The sequence below is a fragment of the Lithobates pipiens genome, unplaced genomic scaffold (genome assembly GCF_037356315.1).
Source record: "Lithobates pipiens isolate NorthernLeopardFrog02 unplaced genomic scaffold, aLitPip1_a1.2 Scaffold_25, whole genome shotgun sequence".
NCBI lineage: Eukaryota > Metazoa > Chordata > Amphibia > Anura > Ranidae > Lithobates > Lithobates pipiens.
The window spans coordinates 168,564,974-168,577,808 of NW_027507787.1; the positions used below are offsets into that span (position 1 = coordinate 168,564,974).

The window sequence follows — 12,835 nt, forward strand, 5'->3', positions numbered from 1 at the left end:
ACTGGTAACTTGGTATAGGGTGCTACGGTACATAGGCCTGAGTGCGTTACAGTCTGCTGTTCTGTAAGGACCGCTATCGGTCCACAATACATAGGGTTGCCGTGCACTACTGCTGACCGCTGCCCTATACTGCAGCAGTCCTTCATTGGTATAGGGACTGACGTACAGTCTGCTAATCACTAACACACAACCTGCTTGGTCCACAAAAGTTCTTATAAGGACTGGTAACTTGGTATAGGGTGCTACGGTACATAGGCCTGAGTGCGTTACAGTCTGCTGTTCTGTAAGGACCGCTATCGGTCCACAATACATAGGGTTGCCGTGCACTACTGCTGACCGCTGCCCTATACTGCAGCAGTCCTTCATTGGTATAGGGACTGACGTACAGTCTGCTAATCACTAACACACAACCTGCTTGGTCCACAAAAGTTCTTATAAGGACTGGTAACTTGGTATAGGGTGCTACGGTACATAGGCCTGAGTGCGTTACAGTCTGCTGTTCTGTAAGGACCGCTATCGGTCCACAATACATAGGGTTGCCGTGCACTACTGCTGACCGCTGCCCTATACTGCAGCAGTCCTTCATTGGTATAGGGACTGACGCACAGTCTGCTAATCACTAACACACAACCTGCTTGGTCCACAAAAGTTCTTATAAGGACTGGTAACTTGGTATAGGGTGCTACGGTACATAGGCCTGAGTGCAGTACAGTCTGCTGTTCTGTAAGGACCGCTATCGGTCCACAATACATAGGGTTGCCGTGCACTACTGCTGACCGCTGCCCTATACTGCAGCAGTCCTTCATTGGTATAGGGACTGACGTACAGTCTGCTAATCACTAACACACAACCTGCTTGGTCCACAAAAGTTTTTATAAGGACTGGTAACTTGGTATAGGGTGCTACGGTACATAGGCCTGAGTGCAGTACAGTCTGCTGTTCTGTAAGGACCGCTATCGGTCCACAATACATAGGGTTGACGTGCACTACTGCTGACCGCTGCCCTATACTGCAGCAGTCCTTCAGCGGTATAGGGACTAAGAGTTTTGTCACAGGGTGATTTAAAAAATGACAGGCAGAGGAAGAGGCAGGCCCTTCCGCAGGGGTGGTAGGGGTAGGGCAGGAGCAACAGCCTTGAGCCAAAGTGGGAAGTTGCAGAAGGTGCGTTCAATTACTTTAAAGGACGCACCAGACTTGGTTGAGTGGCTCACTCAGCCTTATTCTTCTGCACCCTCCTCATCCTCTCGATCTGCACCCTCTTCTTCACTCTCTGCTATGTGCACCCCCAAAGACACTACCACCAACAACACGACCACCACCACCACCACCACATACCTTCCGCTTGAGTCACTGGAATTATTTTCCGATCCATATCAAGAGGACATTTCTGATGCGCAGCCACTCTTGGTATTGGATCAGGAAGAGGAGGCAGCAACAAGCGCTACTCAGCAGTCTGACGCCAGTACCCAGATCAGCCCAAGGAGGAGGTTGGTCCCCGGTGTTGCTGCCTACTCTACTTATAGCGGTGGGGAAGGTGACGTTGATGATGACGTGTCTAGTGATGTCACGTGGGTGCCCACAAGAGAGGAAGAGGAGGGGAGTTCAGAGGGAGATATGGACCAGCAGATAGGGAGGAGAAGCAGCAATGACTTACATTGCACAGCAGGGACAAAGCAGACTGCAAATGTATCAGGAGCGAGTCATCGACCATGTACGGTCACATCTGGCGCTCCCAGGACACCGGCACATGGCTCCGCAGTGTGGGCTTTTTTTAACGTGTCCGCTGCTGACAATAGCGTTGCCATCTGCAATCTTTGCAGTCAACGCGTTAGTCGCGGTAAGCCCAATACTCACCTAGGGACGACCGCCTTAAGAAGGCACATGAGCAGCCATCACCGAGCCCAGTGGGAGCAACGGAACACACAAAGCCACACTGCAGGCTCTCACCGTCCAGCCTCGTCTTCTACTTCTCCTTCTCCTCTCTCCTCACAATTGTCCTCCACTCCACCTTCCATCACGCCAAGCTCACATTTTTCTGCAAAAAGGCAGGCTTCCGTGGGCCTAATGTTTGAGCGTAAAAAAATGATGACGCCGGATAACCCTCTTGCCCAACGGTTGGCGGCTGGCTTGTCAGAACTCATAGCCCGCCAACTACTGCCATATAAACTGGTGGACTCGGAGGCCTTTCGCAAATTTGTGGCCATTGGAACACCACAATGGAAGGTCCCAGGAAGGAAGTATTTCTCAGAGAAGGGCATCCCAGAGCTATATGGCCATGTTCAGCGGCAAGTGAATGTATCTCTGGCACACAGTGTCGGTGCCAAGATACATCTGACCACAGACACGTGGTCTAGCAAACACGGGCAGGGAAGGTATATCAGTTTTACTGCCCACTGGGTGAACCTTCTGACGGCCGTCAAGCATGTAACCCGTGGCACCCGTGTAGATTTGGTTTTACCGCCACGGATTGCATGCAGGCCTGACTCTTCTTCTCCTCCTCCTACTCCATCCTCCTCCCTCTCCTCCTCAGCTGCCTCCTCCTTTTCCGCTGCTAGCGTCTCTTCCACTGCACCGCCCAAGCTCCCCAGAACCTATTCCACATGCCAGGTGAGACGTTGCCATGCCGTGCTGCGTCTGTTGTGCCTGGAAGCAAAGAGCCACACTGGCCCGGCACTCCTTTCAGCTTTGCGTTCACAGGCAGATGAGTGGCTAACACCGCTCAATTTGACAGTTGGTAAAGTGGTGTGTGACAACGGTGCCAATCTGCTTAGCGCATTGAAACAGGGCAAAATCACGCACGTGCCGTGCATGGCACACGTCTTAAACTTGGTCGTGCAGCGATTCCTTGTCAAATACCCTGGGGTCCAGGACATCTTGCGGCAGGCAAGGAAAATCTCGGCCCATTTCAGAAGATCTTACACGGCCATGGCTCGCCTTGCTGACATTCAGCGGCGACACCATCTGCCGGTCAGACGTCTTATTTGCGATTGCCCGACGCGATGGAACTCAACCTTCTATATGCTTGATAGGCTGCTCCAGCAGAAACGTGCAGTTAACGTCTACCTGTATGAACTCTGCGAAAGAAACGGTTCTGGGGAGCTGGGTTTTTTTTCACCGCGCCAGTGGCTGCTCATGCGCGACACATGCAGACTTCTGCGGCCATTTGAGGAGATCACCAAACTGGTCAGTCGCAGCCATGGCGCCATCAGTGACATGGTACCTTATGCCTTCTTTCTGGAGCGTGCATTGCGTCGTGTCATTGATCAGGCTGTGGAGGAGCAGGAGCGGGAAGATGAGGAAGTCGCAATGCTGGATGAATTCCCAGGGGGGGCTACTCTATCTGAGACAAGTCAACAACAGGAGTCTGATGAGGAGTCAGAGGAGGATGGTGCCGGGGCGGATGAGCAGGAGCAAGAAGAGCATGCTTTAAACCTTTCTGGGATCCCTGTTGTGCGAGGATGGGGAGAGGAGAATGAAGAGGACGACATTATCCTGGATGATGAGCAGGAGCCAGGCCACCACACCGCTTCCACTTTAGTGCAAATGGGGGCCTTCATGCTCCAGTGTTTTAATAGGGACCCCCGTATAAAAAGCATGAGGGTCAAGGACCAGTACTGGGTGGCAACGTACTTAGACCCCCGGTACAAACACAAAATGGCGGAAATGTTACCGCCGTCGCAGAGGGCTGTCAGAATGCAGCACTTCCAGGCCTTGCTTCGAGAAATGCTGCATTCTGCTTTTGCGTGCGCTGGCAGAGGAGCAATTCCCACTCCCAGAGAAGGATTTGCGGGTACCAATCCAACAGCGCCTGCAAGAAGAGGCCGGTTTGAAGATGTGTTGGTGACTTCGGATATGAGGTCATTCTTTCAGCCGACCCATCGACAGGTGTCATCCGGATCCAGCATCAGGGAACGCCTAGACCGTCAGGTGTCCGACTACATTGGGTTAACGGCCGATGTGGACGCTCTGAGGAGTGATGAACCCCTAGACTACTGGGTGGGCAGGCTTGACCTCTGGCCAGAGCTTGCCCAATTTGCAATCGAACTGTTGGCTTGCCCCTCATCCAGTGTCCTGTCCGAAAGGACGTTCAGCGCAGCAGGGGGGATTGTGACCGATAAGCGTACTCGCCTAGCTCACCACAGTGTTAACTACCTCACATTTCTAAAAATGAATGAGGCATGGATCTCGGAGGAATTCAACACATGTGATCAGTAGACCATGTATATGTCTATAAACAATTTTTGGAATCAAGCACACAGACCTTCTTAATTCATTTGGCTCACTTCCCTGACCCAAAAAAGCACACCGTACTATATGCCCCTACCCTCCTCTTTGAAGAGGTTGAGCGGTGTCATATTTCTACTGGGGCTGCTTATTATGAGGGGTTCCCACCATCCCTGTGCTGTGCTGACTTCCTCCTGGGTGTTCTTATTATGAGGGGCTCCCACCATCCCTGTGCTGTGCTGACTTCCTCCTGGGGGTTCTTATTATGAGGGGATCACACCATCCCTGTGCTGTGCTGACTTCCTCCTGGGGGTTCTTATTATGAGGGGATCACACCATCCCTGTGCTGTGCTGACTTCCTCCTGGGGCTGCTTACGGTGCTGCTGTCAGCGCTGTATGTCACGGAGCTGCTGTCAGCGCTGTATGTCACGGAGCTGCTGTCAGCGCTGTATGTCACGGAGCTGCTGTCAGCGCTGTATGTCACGGAGCTGCTGTCAGCGCTGTATGTCACGGAGCTGCTGTCAGCGCTGTATGTCACGGAGCTGCTGTCAGCGCTGTATGTCACGGAGCTGCTGTCAGCGCTGTATGTCACGGAGCTGCTGTCAGCGCTGTATGTCACGGAGCTGCTGTCAGCGCTGTATGTCACGGTGCTGCTGTCAGCGCTGTATGTCACGGAGCTGCTGTCAGCGCTGTATGTCACGGAGCTGCTGTCAGTGCTGTATGTCACGGAGCTGCTGTCAGCGCTGTATGTCACGGAGCTGCTGTCAGCGCTGTATGTCACGGAGCTGCTGTCAGCGCTGTATGTCACGGTGCTGCTGTCAGCGCTGTATGTCACGGAGCTGCTGTCAGCGCTGTATGTCACGGAGCTGCTGTCAGTGCTGTATGTCACGGAGCTGCTGTCAGCGCTGTATGTCACGGAGCTGCTGTCAGCGCTGTATGTCACGGAGCTGCTGTCAGCGCTGTATGTCACGGAGCTGCTGTCAGCGCTGTATGTCACGGAGCTGCTGTCAGCGCTGTATGTCACGGAGCTGCTGTCAGCGCTGTATGTCACGGAGCTGCTGTCAGCGCTGTATGTCACGGTGCTGCTGTCAGCGCTGTATGTCACGGAGCTGCTGTCAGCGCTGTATGTCACGGAGCTGCTGTCAGCGCTGTATGTCACGGAGCTGCTGTCAGCGCTGTATGTCACGGAGCTGCTGTCAGCGCTGTATGTCACGGAGCTGCTGTCAGCGCTGTATGTCACGGAGCTGCTGTCAGCGCTGTATGTCACGGAGCTGCTGTCAGCGCTGTATGTCACGGAGCTGCTGTCAGCGCTGTATGTCACGGTGCTGATGTCAGTGCTCTGTATTACGGTGCTGCTGTCAGTGCTCTGTATCTCCTGCACCCTCTTGTTTGCCTACCCTGGTCCCTGACCTTCCCTCTCCTCCATTGCCTTCATTAGCTCCATAGTCCTGAATTGTCAGAACAATTTCCCAAATAAAAAAAAAATGCTTGTAGTTATCGATCCCAAATTCACCTCATACATGTATTATGCTATTGTCCAGGTGGTGGGACTACGTGCTACCCCCTAATAATTACCACGTGGCCGCAAATTCGACCTAAAGGTTTGCGAAATTCGCCTCCCATTGAAGTCAATGGAGCCCGCGGCGAACGGTCGTTTTCGCGAACGTTTGTGCCCGTTCGCGTTTCGCGTTCGCGAAACGTCCCGTCGGAAGTTCGTCCATCACTAATTACAGACTTTAATATAGGTTTAAAGCCCATCTGTAAGAAAGCTAAAAAATTGCTTGTTTAATCTAGCAATTTTTTCTTACCTGATCCTCCACATTCTTGGCAGATGATACTGTGAGGGCCAACCGTTGCAATGCAGGAGAAGCCCCACTGCAAGGGATCATTTTTAGCTTTCCTGGGGATAGGCTTTAAGATACTTTTTTTATTATCCCCATTTAAAATACATGAAAACCAAAATATAGAATGCAGTGCTTCCAAAATATAAGTACTGTAACCCTTTAATCACATAGTCACTCTTTTTAAAGCACTTATTAGCAACCTATATAACTATACCATTAGATAGGCTAATAAGCCACAACAATTTTTTCTTTTGATTACTTTAAATTATAAATCTTGTTTAATAATAATAATTTATGGTCATCGAAATAAAAAATGTCTGTGGCTTAGGAGCTAATGTAATGGCACAGTTAGACAGTATATGTTGGTCAGAAGTCCTGGAAGGAAGTTGAAAAAATGATTAAGAGACTACAACCATAGGCGTGGACACACGGTGTGCCTGGGCACACCCTAATCACCCAGTGTGGTGATGTTTCCCCCTGCTACTCGCCCCCTCCCCACAGCACCACCAGCTGCTGTGGAGGATGTTTCAGGATGGACAATGAGGGAAGGGGCTGATAAATATGCCATTTACAGGCCCCTTCATTAACTCAATAAACACAAAGAGTGATCAGTACATATCACTCTTCTGTCCATTCATAACTGAAGCATAGTAAACTGTGTTGACAGTTGAACAGGAAGCCTCTCAATTTATCTGAGGCTGCAGAGAAAGGGACTGGGGATTGCCTGCACTCAATTCCACTCTCTGTCTCAAAAGTGAGACATCAGGGGTCTGTTCAGACCCCTGATATTTCACCAAAATCCTCCATTGGGGCTCCTAAATTTTTTTTTTTTTAAATTGTAAAAAATAATAAAAAAAATCAAATTGTAAAAATTAGAAAAATAAAATAAAAATAAAAAACTACTAACATCATCCACTGCTCAACTGATGCCATTCACTGTCCAACTGACACCAACCTATGTGCTATTGAGATGTCCACTGTTCCACCGACGCTGTCCATGTTTTAATAGATTTTAAAATGTTTCTGTGGTTACATTTATTTATGAGGGTGTAAGTGTGTGTGTGTGTATATATACAGTATCTCACAAAAGTAAGTATACCCCTCACATTTTTGTAAATATTTTATTATACCTTTTCATGTGACAACACTGAATAATTAGTGAGAGTACAGTAGAGCTGCACGATTAATCGCTAAGAATCAAAATCGGAATCTTTTACTCTTCCTGATCTTCAAAACAGCATGTCACAATTCTTTCTAACAAGTGCAGAGAGTTCTCACAGTTGGGAAAGAAAAAAAATCTGGGCAGCCTGCCAAGTTTAATCACAACATGCAAATAGAAACAAAGTATCTTTTCATTATTTTATCAATGGAAATAACTCCAGCGTGTAAATGAAGGAAGTTTAAAGTGGAGTTCCACCCATGGAATGGGCATGTCATTTTTTTTACGGGGGGAGTGGGTACTTAGTTTATAGTGGGACTTCCTGTCCCACTTCCTTCTTCCTGTTCTTGGCTGCCTAGACGACTCCTCCTCTCTCCCTAGGCGGGCCCTCCCTGCCAGCAATCTTCTGGGACACGTGACAGAGCGCAGTGGCTATGACGGCGCCAGCGGAGAGGAGGGGGAGAGGAGCGAGGCTCCGTGTGGCCACATCGCTGGACCGTGGGACAGGTGAGTGTCTGTTTATTAAAAGTCAGCAGTTACACTTTTTGTAGCTGCTGACTTTTAATAAACGAAAAAATGTGTGGAACTCTGCTTTAACCAATTAAAGACCAAACCTTTTCTGTCATTTGTTCATTATTTTCTGCTAGAAAATTACTTGGAACACCCAAACATGATATATATATATATATATATATATATATATATATATATATATATATATTAGCAGAGACACAAAAATACACTTTAATGAATAAAAAAAAAAAACTAAACAGTAAAGTTTGCCCAATTGTTCTGTATCATGTGAAAGATGTTACACTGTGTGAATCATGATCTTTACTCGAAGCACAAAAAACTGAGATTCTCACTTTAGCCAAAATCGTGCAGCTCTAGTGTACGGCTTGTATAACAGTGTAAATTTGCTGTTCCCTCAAAATAACTAAACACACAGCCATTATTGTCTAAACCGCTGGCAACAAAAGTGAGTACACCCCTAAATGAAAATGTCCAAATTGAGCCCACAGTGTCAATATTTTGTATGGCCACCATTATTTTCCAGCACTGCTTCAGTATGTCATAGTACATGTTGGTATTCATGGCTCCCTCAATGATCTGTAGCTCCCCAGTGCTGGCAGCACTCATGCAGCCCCAGACCATGACACTCCCAACACCATGCTTGACTGTAGACAAGACACACTTGTCTTTGTACTCCTCACCTGGTTGCAGCCACACCGCCTTGACACCATCTAAACCAAATAAGTTTATCTTGGTCTCATCAGACCACAGGACATGGTTCCAGTAATCCATGTCCTTAGTCAGCTTGTCTTCAGAAAATGGTTTGTGGGTTTTCTTGTGCATCATCTTTAGAAGAGGTTTCCTTCTGGGAAGACAGCCATGCAGACCAATTTTGATTCAGTGTGCAACGTATGGTCCAAGCACTGATAGGCTGACCCCCCCCCCCCCCCCCCCAACCCTTCAACATCTTCAGCAATGCTGGCAGCACTCATATGTCTATTTTCCAAATACAACCTCTGGATATGATGCTAGCATGTGCACTCAACTTCTTTGGTCGAGGCCTGTTCTGAGTGGAATCTGTCCTGTTAAACCACTGTATGGTCTTTGCTAGACATGTGCATTAATTTTCGTCCGAATGCATTTTTGTCCGAATTTCAGGTATTTTCGTTTTCGTTTTGACAAACGATAACGAAAGCACAGAATCCAAAAAACAAAAGATTCGACAGTTTTCCTTGTTACAACAGTTCGATATAGAATAGGAGATTTGACGTGACTCTGATAATAACAATCTGTGTCTATAGAACCTGTGGTCGAATGCGCCTAACCTTACTTCTATTAGTCCAAGATTATATAGAGAAAATATTCGACAGAGAAAAAAGATTTGACAGAGAGAAAAGATTCTGCAAGTTACTGTTCTAAAAAGTGTTTGGGGACCTGGGTCCTGCCCCAGGGGACATGTATCAATGCAAAAAAAAGTTTTAAAGACTGCCGTTTTTTTGGAAGCAGTGATTTTAATAATGATTAAAGTGGAACAATAAAAGTGTAATATTCCTTTAAATTTCGTAGCTGGGAGGTGTCTATAGTATGCCTGTGAAGGGGCGCATGTTTCTGGTGCTTAGAACTGTCCCTGCACAAAGTGTCATTTATGCAGGAAAATAAGTCCTTTAAAATCACTCGCAGCTATTATGAATTGTCGGCTCCGTAATACAGAGAACACTCATTGAAAGTCATTGATAAAATAAATAAATAAATAAATAAAAAAGCGTGGTGGTCCCCCAAATTCAATTACCAGGTCCTTCAGGTCTGGTATGGATATTAAGGTGAACCCTGCGTCAAATAAAATAAAAAAATTGCCGTGGGGTTCCCCCTAAATATCCATACCAGACCCTTCAGGTCTGGTATGGATATTAAGGGGAACCATGCGTCAAATAAAAAAAAAATTGACGTGGGGTCACCCTAAAAATCCATACCAGACCCTTTATCCGAGCACGCAACCTGGCAGGCCGCAGGAAAAGAGGGGGGTACGAGAGAGCGCCCCCCCCCCTCCCTCCTGAACCGTACCAGGCCACATGCCCTCAACATTGGGAGGATGCTTTGGGGGTCTGTGACCCCTCAAAGCACCTTGTCCCCATGTTGATGTGGAGAAGGGCCTCATCCCCACAACCACCGGCCAGGGTCTGCGGGCGGGGGGCTTATCACAATCTGGAAGCCCCCTTTAACAAGGGGACCCCCAGATACCGCCCCCCCTGTTTGAAATGGTAAGGGGGTACAAAAGTACCCCTACCATTTCACAAAGAAAGTGCAAAAAATAGTTAAAGACAAACACACTTTTGAAAAATTCCTTTATTAAAAATAAAAAAAATAACAAAAAGATTCCAGCGGTGGTAATCCACTCTTGCTATCCAGCGACGGATGATATCTCTCCAGCGATGGTTGATCTGATCCAGCGCAGTGAATCCATCCATCTTCTGTCTCCACGGAGGAGACACTGTGGGGATCCCGGTGGCCTGACGTTTGTTATATGCGGAGGGCGTGGGCCACCCGTCACCTGACCCCACCCCCCTCTGACGCAAGGGGAAACCCGGTCTTCCCCGTGACGTATGGGTGACCCCGCCCCCCTCTGATGTAACGGAAACCTGCCTGTGTTACATCAGAGGGGGGCGGGGTCACCCATACGTCACAGGGAACCCCGGATTTCCCCTTGCGTCAGAGGGGGGTGGGGTCAGGTGATGGGTGGCCCCGCCCTCCCCATATAACAAACGTCAGGCCGCCGGGATCCCCGCAGTGTCTCCTCCGTGGAGACAGAAGATAGATGGATTCGCTGCGCTGGATCAGATCAACCATCACTGGAGAGATATCATCCGTCGCTGGATAGCAAGAGTGGATTACCACCGCTGGAATCTTTTTTTTATTTTTAATAAAGGAATTTTTCAAAAGTGTGTTTGTCTTATTTAACAATTTTTTTACACTTTCTTTGTGAAATGGTAGGGGTACTTTTGTACCCCCTTACCATTTCAAACAGGGGGGGGGGCCGGGATCTGGGGGTCCCCTTTCTAAACCACTGGCCAGGGTTGTGGGGATGAGGCCCTTCTCCACATCAACATGGAGACAAGGTGCTTTGAAGGGTCACAGACCCCCAAAGCATCCTCCCAATGTTGAGGGCATGTGGCCTGGTACGGTTCAGGAGGGGGGGGGGGCGCTCTCTAGTCCCCCCCTCTTTTCCTGCGGCCTGCCAGGTTGCGTGCTCGGATAAAGGTTCTGGTATGGATTTTTATGGGGAACCCCACGTCAATTTTTTTTAAATTTGATGGGGGGTTTCCCTTAATATCCATACCAGACCTGAAGGGTCTGGTATGGATATTTAGGGGGAACCCCACATCAATTTTTTTTTTATTTGACGCAGGGTTCCCCTTAATATCCATACCAGACCTGAAGGGCCTGGTAATTGAATTTGGGGGACCCCGACGCTTTTTTTATTTATGTATTTATTTTATCAATGACTTTCAATGAGTGTTCTCTGTATTACGGAGCCGACAATTCACAATAGCTGCGAGTGATTTTAAAGGACTTTTTTTCCTGCATAAATGACACTTTGTGCAGGGGTAGTTCTAAGCACAAGAAACATGCGCCCCTTCACAAGCATACTATACATACCCCCCAGCTACGAAATTTTAAGGAATATTACACTTTTATTGTTTCACTTTAATCATTATTAAAATCACTGCTCCCGAAAAAACTGACGTTTTTAAAACTTTTTTTTGCATTGATACGTGTCCCCTGGGGCAGGACCCAGGTCCCCAAACACTTTTTAGGACAATAACTTGCATATTACCCTTTAAAATTAGCACTTTAGATTTTGAACGTTGGAGTCCCATAGACTTTAATAGGGTTCTAAAGTTCACACAAAGTATGCTATATACTAGCTCCGTCGAATCTTCTTTATACATTCGACGGACACCATAAGCCTTCAAAGACAGATTCGACCATAATTTGTGTGGATTTTCGGACGAATGCAATTTTTGAACGAAAAACTAAATAAATAAAAATGAATTTCGGGAGTAACTAAATAAATTAATTTTTCGGACGAAAACGAAATTCCTGAAACAAAATATTTTACTCTGCACATGTCTAGTCTTTGCCACCGTGCTGCAGCTCAGTTTCAGGGTTTTGGCAATCTTCTTATAGCCCAGGCCAGTGATGGTGAAAATCAGCACATTCTCAGCTGAATCTGGAGGAATGTCCATTGCAGGCAGGGACTGAGGGCCCCTATGGTGTAGCAAAAATTTAAGTATTTTTGGTGTCAGCTGTCCTATCTGTGGCTACTGGCCCCAGTACCACCTCTTCAGGCCCTGCCAGCCCTCTTGGCTGCAGCTGCCTCTTTCCACTGCCTGTGCCACCACAGTCCTCCTTACTGGCTCTGTCCTCCTCCTGACTGTGTGTCACTCATCAGCCCTCCTGGCTGTTCCTCCTGGAGACTTTCCTGGCAGTATTCTCTCACTGTCCTGTCCTTGCTCCTGTGCATTCTGGCCAGGACACCTCCTTGGGTTTGGAGAAGGTGCTGTCTGCACACAAGCCCAGGTCCAAAGTCACTCCCCCCCCCCCCCACACGACTGGGGAGCTCCCTCAAAGGCCACAACAGCCTAACACTCCATCTCCAGCTTCCATCCGAACTCCCTTCCCCAACTGGGTTGACCCAGAGTATTTTAGGGGGCCCGACTGGGGATTGGTCAAGGCCCTAAGAATACTCCAGGCAACTCCACCTTACTTCCCCTCCTATTTTTCTAGAAGGTTCCAGTACATTCTAGAAATAGGGGGAGGTCATAGTGATGCTGGCTGTGAGTCATCCAGCTCTCCCTGGATCTCTGCCCAATCCAAGAAAAACACAGACAGGCTTGGCTACTAGCTACACTAGAGGGTGCTACATAATAATATTTTATTCCCCAAGACCTGAAAATCATTATAAGGGTACCTCCAAGGTAAAAAAAAGTTGAGAGACTAAAATGTTATAACCCAATAAACATATTGTCTGCTACTATGTACATTTCCTTTCTACTTTTCACTATACTTTTCAGCAACTATAGGTATCCTGTGCTCA

At 47.9% G+C, this 12,835-nt stretch overlaps 1 protein-coding gene across 1 annotated transcript in view; it reads left to right on the top strand.

Moving 5' to 3' along the window:
* Positions 1-12,835, top strand: part of LOC143930644 (transient receptor potential cation channel subfamily V member 6-like) — a 100,265-nt gene that overhangs the window by 16,004 nt on the left and 71,426 nt on the right. The window lies entirely within an intron of this gene.